We start from the raw sequence: 19637 nt of genomic DNA on the forward strand, positions 1-19637 counted from the left end.
GCACAACACAGCATTGAAACCCCAATTGCCAAAGTGTGTTTTGGAGGTGTAATTACATAGTTAAGTCACCATGCAAACAGGACAGATAAACTGGGATATTGTCCAAATTATTTTTATTTGCATCACAAACACTCTGTCCAGTAATATATACAGAGCTTTTGATTTTGATATTTATTTGAGTGACCTGGTGCAGATTTGGATGAAATATAAAGTGCATCTGTAATACTTAACTAATACAGCTTTATTACAGATTCTTTCTCTCTTGCATAGCTTGTGCTCCTGCATCTCCCCGCCTCATTCTTTTAGTGCACATTAAGCATTCAGCTATTGCTCTCTCTCTCTCTAGAGTGTATGCACACCCAAATTTCTCATATCTACCTTTAGCACGCCTAAATTCCCATAGTAATTTTGTAACACTCATAAAGACATACACACAGCTGGATCTCTCACATCATGCCCACAGCCTGATTCACACACATGACTATTTGCATTGCATCTGGCTCTCTCTCTTTCACATGCGCTACTCAGAGTGATGCACACACACACACACACACACACACACACACACACACACACACACACACACACACACACACACACACACACACACACACACACACACACACACACACACACACACGCGCCAGGTAATCCATCCCAGGAATCACCTTCAGCATCTGGTGGACAGGGTTTCGTCTCCTGCTACATCTCCTGGGTTGCCCTTTACTGGACCCCAGCGCCTCCTGATGGATCACCTGCGGACTGGGATGAATGGTGCCTCATCTCCCCTTCTGCACCTTCTATGCCATTTCATCCTATCTACGCTACTAATCTGTCATTCTTATAGGCCATTTGTTACTTCACTGGAGCGGCTGTGCACTTTACATATGCACACGTGTCTGCATATGGCCACACAAGTGATTTCCTGACCCTATTTCAGTCAATCTGTGACCCATAACAACCCCCAAACACACACACACATACACCCACACCCCAACACTTTCTACTGCAGTGATTTGTGTCATCAGTGTGGCTCTTTAAAACAGATTTAGAAACAGTATTAAAAGGTGAATAAAAAGGTGAAAATTAAATGATATGGTGAAAATTATTTTGTCTGCTATGGTGGTTAAAAAAAAGAATACAACAAGTAAGTAGAATGTTTATTTTTCTCCTTTATATGCATAAGGTAACACTTTGTTTGGATAGTCCAATGGTGCTGTATCATGTGAGAAAAACAAATATGCTAAACAAAGTGTCACTTGGCGGCGTTGCTGCGGACTGTGACATATTGTAGATACTTAAATAACAGCAAGACTTTTCAGGGGAAATTTATAGTAGTCACGCTTCAGAAATAATACTGCAATCATACAGTAATTATCAGAACAGGCTACACATTGGAGAAAACTAAAAGAACTGAAAGAGCTAAAAACAACTGCTACTAAAAAGGAAAACAAAACAAACAAACAAAAAAATACTTTCAACAAAATCAAAGCTATTCCCCTCAGTTTTCAGCCTTTCCTGTTGAGCTTTACCAGACTCTCCTCTGATGCTCTGAGTGTTAGTAGGCAGAAAGGATGGATACCATGGCCAGAGGGGAACCTGTCCATCAGTCAAACACCTCATCTCTGAACCAAGGGACCTCCAGCATCACACCAAGCTCTTCAACACAAACACATGTTTAGCCCCGCAGCTGTGCAGAGAGGAAACTAAATAGGAAATCAAGGAAACGGTAAACAAAGTTGAGCCGATCTATGTCAAACAAAAACGCTTTGCCTGGGGAAAGACAGCTCAGACCTGCCTTGCTCTTCGGCCTTGAGTATAAACACATGAAATAGATTGCCTGCCTCGCCCCGTCTGCAAGTCTCCTGGCTGTTTCCTTTCAGTAGCTTATTACTTAGGGAAGCCTGGTTGTGATTTTAAGCGTGGGCCTCTTTATCCTCTGGAACCTAGGAGAGATGTGAAGTTAAACCCACCCTGGAGGTGCCTAGAAAATACATGCAGTTGTGTTTACACAAAAGTTTCCCAGCTTTTCTCATTTTATGGTCCATGTCGGTCAGCAAGCCCTGTTTCATCCACGTTTGCCATGGTAGCTAGCCTCCAGGCAATGTCTTGGCCACTTATTGGAAGCAGCGGTGGAAGGAAGAGTATAGACTGTCAGAGCACCAAGGTGGATCACTTGCAGTGTTTCTACCATCTAAATAACTGCAGCATTGCTTCTGAAAAGACAGAGAAAGGGTGTGTTTCCTCCTGGTCCGGTTTTATCAAAGCAGAGAGGACCACAGCCCGAGTCTCTCAGCGCTCTCTGGAAGAGTGGTACAAATCAGCAGCACACACAGCATTAATCAGCAGTCTGGGAGGTCAGCTAAGCATACCTGTCCCCTCATGCATCCTTCTGGTGAGTCCTTGAAATCTAGGCTGTAGCAATCAATCACAGGTAATTCCCACGTGAAGCCTAGATGATAAGCAGTTTTTGGTTGTGTGGTGGAAAAATAAATGAGAAAAGTTTGCAACTGAGTCTCAGAGAGGTTTATTCTCAGCTCTGTCAACCACTGCTTCTACACTGATACTCATGAAGCAGGGCCCTGAGGTCAGGCACAGAGGCTGTCAGAGCTCTGTTCCAGCTCCCATCGAGGCTTTGTCCATTGTCTGACAGTATAATTAAGGGGCTCGACTGCATGAATAACAATAAGATGTAAATTATACAGTGACACATCTCACTTACTTGTTTTATGTATAATTTATGCTATTCCCTTTACTTTTGTGGTAAAGTAAGATTCCACAGTTTTAATTTAAACCCTTCCACTCTGTCTAAAAATCTCTATAAAGATGAGCACATTCTTAAACATTACACTCTATCTGTAAAAAAAAAAAAAACTTTAACAAATAAGTAGTTTGCTGGTCCCAGCCATAGCTGCATGAATCATTAATTAAATTCACAGGGTATTACAGACATATTTGATAAGAACAGTGGGGAAGCTTAAATGCAGTTTTTCTTAAATATTCAAGGTGATTTTTATCATGTTTTTCCCTCGCCACCTGGCAGGATTCTTTCCTTTGATTCTTGATCTTGTAGCCAGATATTATCACCAGCCTTATCTCAGAATTGCACAGCATTGAAGGACAGGATCCTGAGGTATGCTGGGACTAACCTCATACTGGAAAGATGTGGGAGGGCACAGAGAAGAGCAAGCCTTTAATTGTTTCAGCACCAGATTTTTCTATTCAAAGGGGAGTTGTGTGTTAGAATGATACTGCTTACTTATGGTTTTGCCTGTTTTGGGTAGTGTATTCAATATTGCATCTGATCTCTTATCATTAAATTGCACAAACCTCATCCCTTTGATAAACGATATTGATTAATGTAATGACTTGCATGCAGCCTATGGGACAGAGACCACTTTTTAAATCATTAAATAGCTACCGTGTGTATTATCTTGCTGTCAGATCAATATTCTGCACTCCTGGACTTCAAACTGAATTTTGAACCAGCACGTCCTATGTCTTTTTGACCTTTTGTTGTGCCAGATTGCACATTGTAAGACGTGAAACAAGGAAAATCAGTATTGATTCACAATTCTTGTTCTCCAGAGATAAGACCGTGTAGATGTTTCCACCTTTTTTCCACAGTAGTTTCTCGGTTGTTTGGGATTTGTTTCGTGTGAGCAGAGAGAAGAAGCTGCAAAAACTCAGCGGTAAATACTGCAGTGGTTTCTATTTCCCCATTGGAAGCCCAGCAGGATAACAGCCACAGCCGAAGCCTGAGTTCCTGTCTCATATCACAGCACGATGTCACACTTTTAAAGGCATCAAAACCCAGGTGCAGCTGTGACTGACAGGTGCAAGCTTTCCATTTCTGGGACTTGGATAGAAGGGCAAAAAGGCTTATAAAACAAAAGCCTATTTGAGTGATTTGACTCTCTCTCCTTGGGGGTCTGGGATGGGATTCTATATTGACAACATAACTGGGTGAGGCTTGGGATTCTGCAGTAGTTAGGCACTGGATACATTTCTTCCCTTTCTGAGGGTGTTGTAGGTGGAGGAAATGGAGAAAGTAGTGCTCTGCTGCTTTCAATCATTAATCAGCGTGGTGACCCCCACTCTCCACCTCCCACCACTTCCTCAGCTCTTTTTCTCTCAACACGGGCCAGGCATCTAATGCCAATTCAACACACCCTTGAGCTCTGGCTGATGAGAAGAAATCCTCTGCCTTAACTTAAAGCTGTTGATACAGACGAGAAGGAGGACAGGGGAAGAGAGAAAAACAGTCTCTAGCTGTGATCGTCCATCTGTGAGCCTGGAGAGTCGGCCTGATGAGGCCAGTGCTGCTGCTGCAGCTGCTGAGGCGGTGTCAGTGGTCTAAAGGGCTTAGCTTAATGCATTCCTTCGAATTCATGTTTGATGGCCATCAAATATATGGTACAAGAGAACACATATTAGATCACCACAGTGGTGTTGCCGGTGCAGAAGTAAAAAGAAAGAAAGGAAATAGGAAAAGAGAAAAAAAAAAACACCACATGGCATCCCTATAAAAATAGCTCTTTCTCTCACATCATCCTTATTTCCTAGTTCCTTCCCTAGCAGCTGCTTTGATGGATCATTTTGTCTCTCTAATAGCAGCTCCAAATCCCTGGATGCTCTCCATTTATGTTCTGTGGGAGACTATAACAATTTAGCTGAATCCATCTAAAAGATTAGTGCAGAAGCAGAGGAAAAAGAAAAGACAAAAGTCTAAGCTTTACCCAAGAGGCAATCAACTTGTACTTTATTTAGACTTTCCCTCTGCCTTTAATTTTCTTTAACTCAATGCTTTGTCAATATTAACTGTAGCCACTGCTTGCCTCTTGATTTTTGAAGGAGCCTGGTATAAATGATGCAGTCCTCCAAGCTGGCAGAAGCCTTTCAATCATGCATGAGTGGTGGATAAGTGATGGAAGCTGCTGTGGCCTGCCACTCTCTCATCCTTTTCCCCATCTAGTTTCCATTTTAACTGGGGGGAAAAGGATGAGAGAGATTTTCGATCACACCCGCCGCTTCATCACAAATATCAAGAGTGAAAAGAAAGCCAGTGATGTTTTCAACAGTAGTCGCTGCCAGCTTGTAGATATATTTACAGTCTCAGAGTCCTACCGTATCAGCCAGAGCAAATCATGTACAATAACTTTAGCCTGTCAATCAGTGACTTGTGGCTAATTTATTCCTTGTTCAGGATTTGTGTAACATCACAACAATTTTAATCAAACTTTCTGACAGTTTAACATTTATAACGACCTCATTACATATTTAAGCAACATTACTGGAACATGACTGCACATTTTATTTTGAATTCCCCCTGAAAAAAAGTCATTTTACCTTTTGACTTTGAACATAATTGACAGGACTGTGGTGTTTGTGGCCATCTTTTTAATAGTCTATTGTAAACTTACATGAGAAATATTTGTGAAGTTTTCGTTTTTTTTTTTTTTTTTTTTATTTACTTGGCAGGGAGGCTGTTCTTTGAATGATTTGGGACTGAAGTTTTAACTGCTGGCATTGCATGATGGCTCCACTTTTCTAACTCTTCATTGCATCTTTGACTATTTAGCCAGTGAAAAACTTTATGTGACAAAACTGAAAAATGTTGACCACTGTCATTAGTGAATGTCATTACTGTTGTAATTTCCCAAGTGTAAGGCAAATGGCTTGCAGAAGGAGGCATGCCGATGCTTTCGTAAATCACTTAAAAGCTTAAAGCTTTAGGTTGTGACAAAAAAAACCAAAAAACAAAAGTAAAGTACAAGGGAATTATTGCTTCACTTTGGCACAAATACCTGGAAAATATATGCAGCGATTGCTCTTGTGCAACACTTTAGGTGACTGCTGTTTAGAAAGTTTGCTCTCTTTGGTTGATCGTTATATTTTATGAAGAATTCTGAAGAAAATATTTTTAGTATATGGTCTATTTATGGTCATCATTAGGCAGGGAGAAGCATGTTCTCATTTAAGCTGGTTTTGGTTGTGTGTTCCACCTAAGGATAAGTATTTGTCACACTCTTTTACAGTAAATTATTCATTCTCGGTTCACACTGCAAACAGTGGACACTATTTTAATGCCCACAAGCAGGTTCACGGTAGCTTACTCACTTCAACGTGCCTGCTGGTAAACTTGTGATCTTCTCTTGGAACTTGCTCTTGTTCTTAGTTTACCCCATGACATGGGTGTATCTAAGGTCAGTTGCAGTCAAAATCAGCTCCTCTGTCTAACATACCTGCTGCTTGATATGTAGAATCTTGAGATATACTTTTTTGTTGGGGAAAAATCAGCCTCTAAGTAAACTGCACATATATCAGATGTAGCTGGTAACAAATATGTAGGTTCCCTTTGACCTGTACATCTTTCCACCTCCTCCAGGAACTAAACTCAAGTTCCTCTGTATGGTCTTGATGACAATGTGCTGAGACAGATGGTGTTTGTCCTTCACTTCTTTGTCAAGATACAATTACTGGAATAAAGGTTTGTTATGAATAGACAGGCGATAACTATAATAGTATCAACTTACTGGTACCTTATTTTTCAGTCACTAACACCCAAGGTGATGAATGCTGCCTTGTGTTGCAGTAGGGTTTGTGTCTGAAATATAAATTAAGTTCTTGAAGGTGGTCCCTGACTGTGGCCGTGCATATCTCTCATCCTTCAGTGAGTCCTTGTCGGCAATCTGTGGGTAGCACAGCCACAGCTTTAGTTTGAGGAGCTGTGTGTAAGTTGCTTTGCAACCTCATTCACATGCCCTGAATTTAAATAAAACTATATAGTGGTAAACAAAATGATCTCACTTCACATGGGTATAAAATAATTAACTGTCTTAAATGCTGTATAGTCAGTCCCGAGTCAATGGAGTTTTGTTTGTTGGGATTTCAGCTGGGAATAGCTGTCACAACAGTGTCTGTTTTTTGGCAACAGGGACCAGGTCAAAAAATTGATTAACCACATGTCCCAAATTATATCCAGTTATCTGAGAGAAGGCATAGACAAGGATTTAGTATTCACAGTTCATTATCAGAGCTGAGCATTTATTGGATTTTGAGATCAAGCAAACTAAATGTTCCCACATCAGACACGGAAATCAAGTTGTCTGGACAAAGACGCATGTGTTCTCTAACTGACTTTCATGCTAATTCCCTGTGGTGATTGGATTTTGAAATTGGGTTCTCGATGACTGATAAAATCTCAATCGAGCATGTTATCAATGAAGCAATGAGACTGATAATTATTCCACTGGTCAATACTGACTTCCAGGAAAAACAAAACAAAAAAACAAAAAAAAACCCCAAAAGAAACTGGACAACAATAACGGCATTTATTGATAAAAAGATTTTTTTAAAATTTAAAATAAAGTTTAGGCGACTTTTACCTTTTTTTTATTTTCTGAAGTAGCTGGACCTTAGGAGATCAGCCAGGCTTAAAGGTTTTGGTTTTGGTTGTTGGGGTGTCAGATTTAATTTCACTAAGGGCCACAGTGGAAAAAGATAATTGCATCAAGTGCCATGCATATAAATATATGTACTGCTCAAAAAAATTAAAGGAACATTTTGATGTGAAAACAAATCAAATTCCAATGGGGAGGGGGGGGGGGGGGGGGGGGGGTCATGCTCGATATCTATACTGATTTAGACAAGATAATGTGTTAGGAACCAAAGGATGCCACATCATTTGATAGAAATTAAAATTATCAGCCTACAGAGGGCTGAATTAAAAAACACCTAGAAAATCAAAGTGAAGTGAAAAAAATGTTTGTATGTCCCCCACGTCCTTGTATGCATGCCTGACAATGTTGGGGCATGTTCCTAATGAGACAACAGATGGTGTCCTGGGGGATCTCCTCCCAGGCATGGTTGTTCACAAGGAGGAACCCAGGACCTACTGCACCAGTGTAGGGTCTGACAATGCGTCCTAGGATTTCATCCTGATACCTAATGGCAGTCAGGATGCCGTTGCCTAGCCTGTAGAAGTCTGTGCATCCCTCTGTGGATTTGCCTCCCCAGGCCATCACTGATCCACCTCTAATTTGGACATGCCGAGTGATGTTAAAGGCAGAATAATGTTCTCCACAGCTTCTCCAGATGCTTTCAAGTCTGTCACATGTACTCAGGATGAAACTGCTCTCATATGTGAAAAGCATAGGACACCAGTGGTCGACCTGACAATTCTGGTATTCTATGGCAAATACCAATTTGGCTAAACAGTGCCGGGCAGTGAACACAGGGCCCACTAGAGGACTTCAGGCCCTCAGGCCACCCTCATGAAGTTTGTTTCTGATTGCTTGGTCAGAGACATTCACAACAGTGGCGTGCTGAAGGTCATTTTGTAGGGCTCTGGGAGTGCTGATCCTGTTCTCCCTTGCACAGAGGAAAGGACAGTGGTCCTGCTGATGGGTTAAGGATCTTCTATAGCCCTGCCAGGCTCTCGTAGAGTAACTGCCTGCCTCCTGGAATCTCCTCCATACTCTTGAGGCTCTGCTGGGAGACACAGCAAAACTTCTGGCAATGGCATATTGATGTGCCACCCTTGAGGAGTTGGACTATCTGTGCAACCTCCATAGGGTCCAGGTGTCACCTCGTGATAAAAGTAGAGACACTGACCTTTGGCAAATGCAAAACTAGTGAAAAAACAGCCCAAAAAGATGAGGAGGGAAAAAATGTCAGTGGCGTCCACCTGCAAAACCATTCTTATTTTGGGGGTTGTCTCACTGTTGCCCCTCTAGTGCACCTGTTGTTAATTTCATTAACACCAAAGCAGCTGAAACTAATTAACAACGCCTTCTGCTACTGAAATCACCAGATCAATATCCCAGAAGTTGAACTAAATTTATAATATTTAGTCAAGCAAAGTAACCAGTCTTTCATCCTGTAGTTTAACTGTACCATACAACCCAGCATTCTGCTGTGAAACTGGCTGCTCATAAAAATGAAACTTTCCTTTAAAACTCCATCACTTTGGGACTAGGCTCAAAAACAACATGCTCTAATTATATGGCTCTTCTTCTGTGTCTTTGACTCCATATCTCTGGCACTATGTGGATTCAGACATCAAAATTTCTGAAATTTCTCTCATGGCACATGGCTAAATGTCCCTCTTTTTGCACCCAGTACAGACATAAGCTACAGTACTCAGTCTCCTGCCTCAGATTAAATTGTTTGGCCCATGCTCTCAAACAACAGTTGGCTTAAAGGCGTCAATCACAGAGATTCTTGTAAGAGACAGCATGATTAAAAATGATCTGAGTGCACTCAAGTTATGTTATTACATATAATCAGTTATGTGGGAATTTGTCCATTAGTTACACATTTTTTTTACAAGTTTTTGTCTGTACACCACCACAATTTTAAAACAAAACAATCAATGGATGGTAAAAAAAAAAAAAAAAATGGATAACAATAATTTATCAAATGTATTAAAAAGTCACATGTCAAACAGACAATAAGATAACAGAAGAAACATGTCTACAATGTGAATAAGAAAATAGAGAAGAAGAAGAATAGGAAAGAAAAAATAATTTATTCATGACCATAGAAATTATACAGATAGTAAATTTCCAATGCTGTGAGCAGTACAACCAAGTCTCACAGAAGAATCTAAATGAATTTCTTTCACTAAGAAATCTGCTTTTCTGAGTTTGCTGTCAGTCTCACCTGTTGCTGGCTCTCCCACAGCGGCATGTTGGCTCCTATCCTCCTCCTCTGCTACATCTCTCACTTCATTAGCTACATCTATTTCCTCCTGACCCCTTCTTGGTGTTTCAGCTGCCACAGCAGCACTGGATTAAGCCTAAAAAATATTCAAAACAAATTAATTGGATGGACAGTCACACTTGTCTGACTATTTAACTTTCTGTTTTGCTAATACCTCTGGTCCAGAGTGTCTCTGCACCTCCTCAAGACAAGCCCTTATGAGTGTGAAAATAGTTTTTCAATATTTAGAATGTGAGTTAAATATTTAACTTTGTTATCCCCTTGTTCACAAAGCCTGGCTTCCTGTGCCTTTTGGTGATACAGCTGTAATGTCAGCATTGCTCACTTCCCTGGATGAAAAGCAAAGCAAAAACCACAGTTTAGATTGAGCATAGTTTAAAAGTACAAACATTTTGATCTGATTTTCAGACACGCTGTCTGTGTGGAGAGGCAGACACACATAGTGAAACAGAGAGCAGAGGAGAGAAACTAGCTTGTCTGTAAATGGCATCAAAATGCAATAGAAACTTTCACATGGGGATGCAATGAAACAAATGCACCAAATTAACAAATAAAATACTTAGTTCCTTCCCCTGGTTCATGAACTTATTTTGATTAATGTGCATAGGCAGAAGAGGTTAGATGGGTCTAGAGTCAGTGAGAAAGAGAGTAAAAAGAAAAAAAAAATCAATATGTTGTGGTCAATGACAAAAAACCCTGAAAAACACAGGCAAAAATACAGTGTTGTGCAAAAGTCTTGATCTGCTTTTCATTTCTTTATATTTGAAATGAAATTGTGAACTAGGCACAGCAAGCAATTGTAAGATGTGCAAATATGTAAATACAGTATATTAGGCAAAAAGAGTTTGCTCAAGTCTAATAAGTTTGAAAGTCAATAATTGGTATGACCCCCTTTTCTCTTCAAAGCAAGCTTTCTTATAATTTCTTTAAGTAGTCTTCAGGAATAGTTCAATTCAGTTCCATTTTATTTATATAACACCAAGTCCCAACAACAGTCTCCTCAAGGCACTTTATATTATAAGATAAAGATCCTACAATAATACATAGCTCTCCAGGCTTCTTGAAGGACAAAGCTCTTCTTTGGATGTCAGCTACCTTTTGTTCTGTTCTCTGTCAAGATGATCCCACACTGGTTTAAAACAGTTGATGTCCAGGCTCTGGGGAGGCCAATCCATGACTGATAGTGTTCCATTTTGTGTTTTTCTCTCCAGATATGCTTTTAATGCATTGGCAGTGTGTTTTGGGATCATGTCATGTTGAAAAATTAAGCCACTTTCCACGTGGTATTGCTGTCACGTAGATCAAAATCTGACACTACTTTTCTGTTCATAATTCCATAAATTTTGTTAAGCTCTCCAACACCACTGGTTAAAATATACAGGGGTTGGACAATGAAACTGAAACACCTGGTTTTAGACCACAATAATTTATTAGTATGGTGTAGGCAGGCCCGGATTAAGGTGGGTCTGGGCCCCGGGGCAAGGAGATTGCAAGGGCCCCCCCTCCCCCCCTCCCGCTCCGAGCCCATACCAACCCACCCCACCCCCCCCCGACACACACTCCCCTACAAAAGTCTCTTTCTGCTCTTCCTTCGTGCAAAATCATCTACCAACTCATCAAAGTTCAGCTGTTGCACAAACTGTGATTCAATTGCAAGAAGTGAGAGGGAGTTCAGACGATTTTGGGTCATTTTCATCCTGAGCTCATTTTTTATTCGAGCCATTCTGGAGAATGACCGTTCCCCTTCACAGTTCGTAATTGGCAGAGTCAAGAACAGTCGAAGTTGCCATATCCTGTAGCCCAGGGGCCCTTTGATTGCTGTCCCCCTAGGCGCTCTAGTCGCCGTACCGCATAGCCCAGGGGCCCTTTGATTGCTGTTTTCTGTGGCACAGGGGCCCTATGGTTGCCATATCCCGTGGCTCAGGGGCCCTTTGATAGCCGTCCCCCGTGGCCCAGGGGCCCTCTGATTGCCGTCCCCCGTGGCCCAGGGGCCCTCTGGTTGCCATATCCCGTGGTTCAGGGGCCCTTTGCCATCCCCCGTGGCCCAGGGGCCCTCTGATTGCCGTCCTCCGTGGCCTAGGGGCCCTCTGGTTGCTGTACGACATGGCCCAGGGGCCCTCTGGTTCCTATGTCCTGTGGCCGAGGGCCCTCTGACTGCTGTCACTCCCCCCAGCCCATTTCAGTTAACCCTTATAGACTAAAGAAGTACAACTAAAGAAGATCCTAGAATAGAGGGCTCTATCGCAATCAGCATCGACATCGGTATCTGGATTGTTGTTGGGCCCCCCCCTGGGCCCCCTGGATCCATGGGCCCCGGGGCGCCAGCCCCACTCGCCCGGTCGGTAATACGGCCCTGGGTGTAGGGCCTCCTTTTGCGGCCAATACAGCGTCAATTCGTCTTGGGAAGGACATATACAAGTCCTGCACAGTGGTCAGAGGGATTTTAAGCCATTCTTCTTGCAGGATAGTGGCCAGGTCACGACGTGATGCTGGTGGAGGAAAACGTTTCCTGACTCGCTCCTCCAAAACACCCTAAAGTGGCTCAATAATATTTAGATCTGGTGACTGTGTAGGCCATGGGAGATGTTCAACTTCACTTTCATGTTCATCAAACCAATCTTTCACCAGTCTTGCTGTGTGTATTGGTGCATTGTCATCCTGATACACGGCACTGCCTTTAGGATACAATGTTTGAACCATTGGATGCACATGGTCCTTCAGAATGGTTCGGTAGTCCTTGGCAGTGATGCGCTCATCTAGCACAAGTATTGGGCCAAGGGAATGCCATGATATGGCAGCCCAAACCATCACTGATCCACCCCCATGCTTCACTCTGGGCATGCAACAGTCTGGGTGGTACGCTTCTTTGGAGCTTCTTCACACCGTAACTCTCCCGGATGTGGGGAAAACAGTAAAGGTGGACTCATCAGAGAACAATACATGTTTCACATTGTCCACAGCCCAAGATTTGCACTCCTTGCACCATTGAAACCGACGTTTGGCATTGGCACGAGTGACCAAAGGTTTGGCTATAGCAGCCCGGCCGTGTATATTGACCCTGTGGAGCTCCCGACGGACAGTTTTGGTGGAAACAGGAGAGTTGAGGTGCACATTTAATTCTGCCATGATTTGGGCAGCCGTGGTTTTATGTTTTTTGGATACAATCCGGGTTAGCACCCGAACATCCCTTTCAGACAGCTTCCTCTTGCGTCCACAGTTAATCCTGTTAGATGTGGTTCGTCCTTCTTGGTGGTATTGCTGACATTACCCTGGATACCGTGGCTCTTGATACATCACAAAGACTTGCTGTCTTGGTCACAGATGCGCCAGCAAGACGTGCACCAACAATTTGTCCTATTTTGAACTCTGGTATGTCACCCATAATGTTGTGTGCATTGCAATGTTTTGAGCAAAACTGTGCTCTTACCCTGTTAATTGGACCTTCACACTCTGCTCTTACTGGTGGAATGTGCAATTAATGAAGATTGGCCACCAGGCTGGTCCAATTTAGCCATGAAACCTCCCACACTAAAATGAGGTGTTTCAGTTTCATTGTCCAACCCCTGTAGCTCCAATACCATAACAGAGCCTCTATAAATGGTTGTAGACAATCACCCTTATACCACTCTCCTGACCTCTTCTGTACATATTTAGAGCCATTTTTTTTTTTTTTCGCATTTTTGGCCACAGCGGCTTTTATGGGCAGTGGAGAGCGACAGGAAATGGGGGAAGGATACAGGGGAAGACATGCGGGCAAATTGGCGACGGGCCGGGACTTGAACCCGCGCTGCCCACACCGCAACGCGGCATATGTATTTGGTTGCCGGCTTCATCACTAAGTCACCCTGGCGCCCTATATTGGGAACCACTTTAACCAAAAATTTCAAATTTGGATTCATCACTCCATAAGGCCTGTTACCACTGATTTTCAGTCCTTTGGCATATCTCAGCCTTTTCTCCCATTTCCTTAAGAATGGCTTCTTGATAGCCACCCTTCCACTGAGGCCATTTCTGATGAGGTCTTGGTGAACAGTAGACAGATCAGCTGAAGAGCCAGATGCAGCTTGTTGACTTTAAATAAAATATGACCCCCCCATTGGTACTGCAGTGATGCAACTTGCTTGCTTGTCAATTTCAGGACAGGCAAAGTATGACATCCGCACGGTAGACAAGTGAGTCTATTACACGCTTTGCCATGATACCTAGCTGGTCTCTCAGGTCCTGCGTCAGGTCTTTGCTGGATTTTTTTTCCTATTTCTTAAGGATATGACTTTCAGATACTGTTCATTTACTGTAGAGAGTTCTTTTTAGGCCTGACATCTATTTTTGCTCTCCACTTTTCCAGTTTCCTCAAATTTTTAGGGAGACATTGATGACTAAGATCTGCCAGGTTTTTGGCTAATAGCGCTCTGGGAATCACCTTGTTGGTGCAAAAATACTATTTTATGCCTGTCGAACTGTGGTATCTTCTCTGGGAATGGGAAATGAGAACACATGATGTGTTGCACAAAGTGAAACTATTAAAAATTGGTTGATTCAGGTATCTTTTTTAATGCTTAAATAATTTAAGTGGCTTAACAACAAAAAAACAAAAAACATTCCTCTGAAAATGGTCAGGTAAAAGAACGAGATTGAAAATGGACCCAATGGAAGAGCTCAGAAAGCCTGGAGAACTGTTGTTCAAGACAGTTGGGCTCCTTGGAAGCAAAATATAAATAAATGGACTCACAACTTTTGCACAGTACTGTATCTGTCCAAAATCTTAAGAAATGACATCTTCAAAATTAGACTTAAATCTAAAACTTTGAAAAACAACATGCTGACTGTATCCTATGCAAACTTAATAGTTCCAAATATTTAGCCTGGAGGGCGAAAGGGTTGTGTGAAAGGGAGTGACAGTGTAGCAAAAAAAAAAAAAAAAAGCTGTGATAAATATCAGTTCATCATCATCTCATCTCATTATGATCTCTGTATTTGACATACCAGACATCTGTTTTGACATGTTTGTAACTCTGTACAGCAAGTGTAAAATTGCACCCAAGAATAACAAGATTATAGAAGTTTATTTTTGTTTTAGACAAATATTACAATTCCTTGTGATCTGTCAGTGGGTTGTGGGTTTAATCTTCAAACTCTTAGATAGAAAAGTTTTCATGTGATTGTTACTATACAGGTGATAATTAGTGTTCTCTCTCAATTAGCCCTTGCGCCGTTTGACATATAATATTCCTCAAAATAACAACTCAGTTATCAAAGAAGGTGTTACATCAAATGTGAAAGGTTTACAAGCTCACTTTCCCTTTGTAATGCTAGGTCAAGTTATTAAAAAAAAAAGGAAAAAAAGAAAAGCAATGTTATATTATGCAATGGTAAAATTTCACAAGGCCTGGTGTTTTGTTTTTGATGTTGATACATTGTTTTTTTGTCTTTGTAGTCTAGTAAAATATTCAAATAACACCTGGTGGAGGATCGCAAAAGGCTTATTTTTTACTTCACACCATCAGTGAAAGCAGCTTTGGGTGCTGAAGAATATCACAGCTTGTCTGTGGGGGTGGGTGGAGACACAGGACAATGTCGAGCCTCTTAAATCGAGCATGTTGAGTGGTACACCATGCAGTCACATTATATTTTGGACAAGAAAGAAATGACAGGCCAACATCAGCAGGAAAACCTTTCATGCAAAGGAACATCTTGTACAATGCCAGGAACATTGATGGCATTGCTCCCCAATGGGCAGAAATTGCAAAGAGAACAAGGAGTCAGACCTCATCATACTGTGTCCAGGGAATGGATTCAGAGTGTACTGTAAACATGCTGACAGATAGCACAGGTCACGAACAGTTTTATTCTGTACAAAATGACCCACAGTGTCAGTGGATATGTTGAATCACTAAAGAAAAGTATTTGAATAACCACGCAGCTTGCTAATAATCATAACTGTGCTATTAGTGAAAGATTGAAGGTACTTTGTGTGCCTTTGAGACCCCAAGGAAATAATTAGTTTTTATGCTTGCATTATCTTGTTTAGTAAGTGATTGTAGCCTGTGCTTGGCATAAGCCATGGTTCATCCGTCCATCCATTTTCTTCCACTATAAATATAAAAGGAACATTTATTACTTAAATATATTTTTTAAATGTCCTTCTCCAGAGATTCCTCAAGCAGTGTACAAATTAAATTGTATTTCATGCTGCAATGCTGAATTTTTTTATGTGCAAAAATGGACTGATTCTTATATAGCTCTTTTCTACTCTACTGTACTTTGAGCATTCAAAGCAGTTTGTGACATGACTAAAATTATTGCGACCATCTACAATGAGCTTGCGGGCTTGTTGCCTTTGAAATGGCCGCTGCGCAGATGTGCGACCTGCGATCACTTGTAGTCAGCTGCCATCTTCAAAGCGACTTTGTTGCATTGAGACAGCAATAAAATGGCAGTTAGAGGGAAGCAGTCTGCTATCAGTTTTTGACTGAGTGGGATCATGTTGGCACTTGCATGCAATCTGTAATAATCAGTAAAAATCACAAATCTGTCGGCTGTCTACGTACACAGAAATTCACACTAAACAGAAATTACACTCCAGCCACAACGTCATAGATTTGAAACAGAAATTCTTACACAAAAGTGATGCAGTTGCTGCAGGGTGGCGATTTAACTGCAAAATGATCTACATGCTCAGGAATATAACCAGAATTCAACCAGCTGACAACCAGTTGTGTTGAGTCCCCTATTGCAAAGAGACAGTCGGTCGTTGGTGCAGACTGACTCTTGATTGATTGATTACAAAGTGTTGGCAGTCTGTCTAGGTTTATAAATTAGATGGCAATTATTTGCAAACCTTTGGCAATCTGAGAGTGATTGCAGTCAGACTGTAATTCTTTGGAGACAGAGTGTGTCACCACTAGGCAAACTGTGCAATCATCTCATGATTGAAAGTGGTTGCCCAGAGGTTGTGTGTGCAACACCCTCAACTTCTGGGCAACCCTTTGGTCACCACAACTACTTGCAATCGGTCTCTGACAGCAAAAAAATTCAATGCAATCTCCGGGCAACTGCATATTTTTCCTAGTAGCAAGGAGGTTGCCATCCAATTTTTACTCTAGTGTCTCTGTGCCATTACTGGGCAGTATCTTGAGTTTTTAAGATATAATAATATATTTTCAAACAAATATAGACTGACTTAATACTGTTTATACTGGTGAGTATGTAAAACATATCGTTGCACTAAAGCTCTCCCTGTATTTTCGTCTGTCCTCTCTCACTACACTCCTTCTGTTGTCTCGCCCCCACTCTCCGTCTGCACCTTAAGTTCACTCTCCGTTGCCTCATGGAGAGAGTCATACTGCCAGTCCAACGGAAAATAATATCTGAAAGTTTGAAGGTATACATTAACATAGTGTTCTAAGTGCATGTTTGGCAGCAGTTTACAAAGTTTCTTTCTTTGTCTAAATAACTCTTTTGAAAGCCACCAGACTGAGTTGACCAAAAAGAACAAACCCCCCCCCAAAAAACTGTCATTTTAACTTGAAGAAAACTGGAGCTGCTATAGCTATAGCTGTGTGACTTCTATGTTTTAACACATTTGCTTGGCTCCACACAACCCCTTTCAAATGCCAAAGACACACAGTAACACAAAGGATTCAGTAAACCAGCAGCTCCAATGTTTTGCAAGGTAAAACAACTCAGTGGAGTCTGGTGGCGTTAAGTGTAGCATTTTTAGCTTCTCATCTGAACGGGCTATCTGCCAGAAGGTAAAGCACTGAAAATGAAAATATGGCCTGCATTTAACTGGAGTAAATATAATCTAATTCCATTGGCTTAAGTATAAATTTCAACTGCATTCATATACGAGTGTTCCTGTGTGCTTGTTGGTACTGTGACTGCCATCTACAACAGACTATACACTGACTTTGGGTCAGGAACTCAAAAAAAAAAAAACACTTTAAAGACACTGAAACCATCCTAAACTGAGCGAAAACAGTTTAACTATTGCTACTAATATTATTTAAAACAGTCTTACTAATTTGCATTACGTTTTGAAGCCTTGCACACTGCTTTGCAAGTGGGTTGGTCTTTTCCACCATTTCAATGATGTATCAGTGCAGGAGCTCAGAGATCACCAATTTGCAGTGAGGGAGATGTTGCAGCAGATTAAAAAGATTCGAAGCTCTGAAGAAAACCTCTCACTTTTTTCTGCCAGCACTGATGCTAGCTCATGTCATTCTTCTTATCCGCATGAACCGCCAGCATAAATGGTAACAGGGATGTGATGACCTCACAATTGACCAGAAACAAAGCCTTATACTTTCCATGTCTGCAAGGCTCTGCTTGGGCCCCCTTGGATCAGAGTGAGGTATATTTCATCATAAAAGTGTGAACATAAGGCTCTGTGTGCATCCTCTAATTTGTTGTGACTGTGAAGACAACGCTGCAGCTACTGGCTAGACCTTTGTCCTTTTTAGAGGCCGCGTTTAAACAAGACTTTTGAAATTTCAGTGAGTCAAGGTATTTTAATGAAAGGGATGTAGAAAAAAGAAGAGTTTGGGGCCATATTTCTCAGTCATATTAGTAGTCTGGCTATGCTAGATGCTGAGAAATTAAACGGTCATCTTAAACCAAGTACACAATTTCTTGCCCAGGTGTGAGAGAATTTTCACTCAACAGTAGAGGGTGAATTGAATTGTGTTTAAGCTGCCAAAAGTATTAAAAATTAAATGTGGAACCAAATCAACAACTTGTCCTTTCAGAAACTGTGCTTTGGGCAGTTCTTAGACTGTTCTTTCCTTAAAAAGTTGTTTCCAACGACAATAACAATAAAAAAATAAGACTATTATCCAGAGCATCTATCACCTTTTTCCTTTTTCATACAAATTAATGTTGCTGCTGTGCTGTTCAGATGTAATTTTGGTGCTCTGATCACAAACAGAATGCCATTCCTGTTCTGTTGTATTGTTTTAGAGGCTATCGGCATTGCTACATAAAACAGGTTAGATGGGAGGAAGAAGTATTTTAAATCCTGGCAAAATCACCCTTTATAAAAGCATCAAACAGAGGCTCTGGATAAATAGCATCATTTACACAAAGTCCTCTTCCTGAGTGCTTCCAGGGATACAAAGCCAAAACAAAAGCCAAGCCAATTTAGATGTTCACTCACTGTAGCGGCACAGACAAAGCAGGAAGCAAGGGAGCCTGGGCCAAATCGCTGGTTTGAAGAACCCGGGTCCTCTCCTACAATAAGTGACTGCATTTCACTACTCCCACAACCTCTTCTAAATTAGGCCATCTCTGTGGTAACCCAGAGAAACAGCCAAAAGTTGAAGGGATTGTGGGACACAGCAAGGGCTGAGAGATTGGGGTCAGTGCAAGAGGTCAGCATGTCATTTTGAGAGCAAAGTCCCTTTTACCTTTGGCAAACAATTTCTTGTCCCTTGGCTACCAATCAGAGTAGTTTGTGAGCCCTTTTGCTTCCCTCGAAAGTATTTGGGGCTCATTCATGGTTGAGCCCTTAGAATTTAATTAGAGCTGGTGGGCTTGTGATATCGACACATCTGTCACATTTTCCCTCAGAAAACTGTTTCCTGTGCTTTACAGGTCCATTTGAATCCTTTAAGACTAAGATTCTCTCGACACCCTCTTAAAAAATGGCAAGATATAATGACTAAGCATGTTTTCAGCTGGCCCTTAGTTTTTAAGTGGTCCCCGGGGAGTGTCACGATATATCTGTGGCTGCAGTTATTAAAAAAAGCTGGAGAGTGGCATTTAGAAATGACATACACTCTTGCCAATGGTAGAGCCTTCAGGATTGGGCTAGCTACTTAAGCATGAGATACAATCTCCTGTCTGAGAGCTAAATGTGAGCATGTTGTATAAGAAGGGAGCTTGTAAATATTTCATAGCAATAGGTCAACTGG

Source organism: Archocentrus centrarchus, chromosome 20 (assembly GCF_007364275.1).
Source record: "Archocentrus centrarchus isolate MPI-CPG fArcCen1 chromosome 20, fArcCen1, whole genome shotgun sequence".
Taxonomy (NCBI): domain Eukaryota; kingdom Metazoa; phylum Chordata; class Actinopteri; order Cichliformes; family Cichlidae; genus Archocentrus; species Archocentrus centrarchus.